Here is a 352-nt window from a genome sequence, read left to right on the forward strand (position 1 = left end):
ATGCTGCTCTTAAATACTTACTCACAAAGCAGGATTCAAAACCCAGGCTAATAAGATGGGTGTTGCTTCTGCAAGAGTTTAATATAGAAATAAGAGACAGAAAGGGGACAGAGAACCAGGTAGCTGATCATCTGTCCCGAATAAAACCAGTAGCTGGGGCATCCCTCCCTTCTACTGAGATCTCTGAGACTTTCCCAGATGAGCAACTCTTTGCCATTCATGAAGCTCCATGGTTTGCAGATATTGCAAACTATAAAGCTATGAGGTTCATACCCCAGGAGTACAGCAGAGTGCAAAGAAAGAAATTAATTTCAGATGCCAAGTACTACCTATGGGATGAACCATATCTCTT

The sequence above is a fragment of the Arachis duranensis genome, chromosome 10 (assembly GCF_000817695.3).
Source record: "Arachis duranensis cultivar V14167 chromosome 10, aradu.V14167.gnm2.J7QH, whole genome shotgun sequence".
Classification (NCBI taxonomy): domain Eukaryota; kingdom Viridiplantae; phylum Streptophyta; class Magnoliopsida; order Fabales; family Fabaceae; genus Arachis; species Arachis duranensis.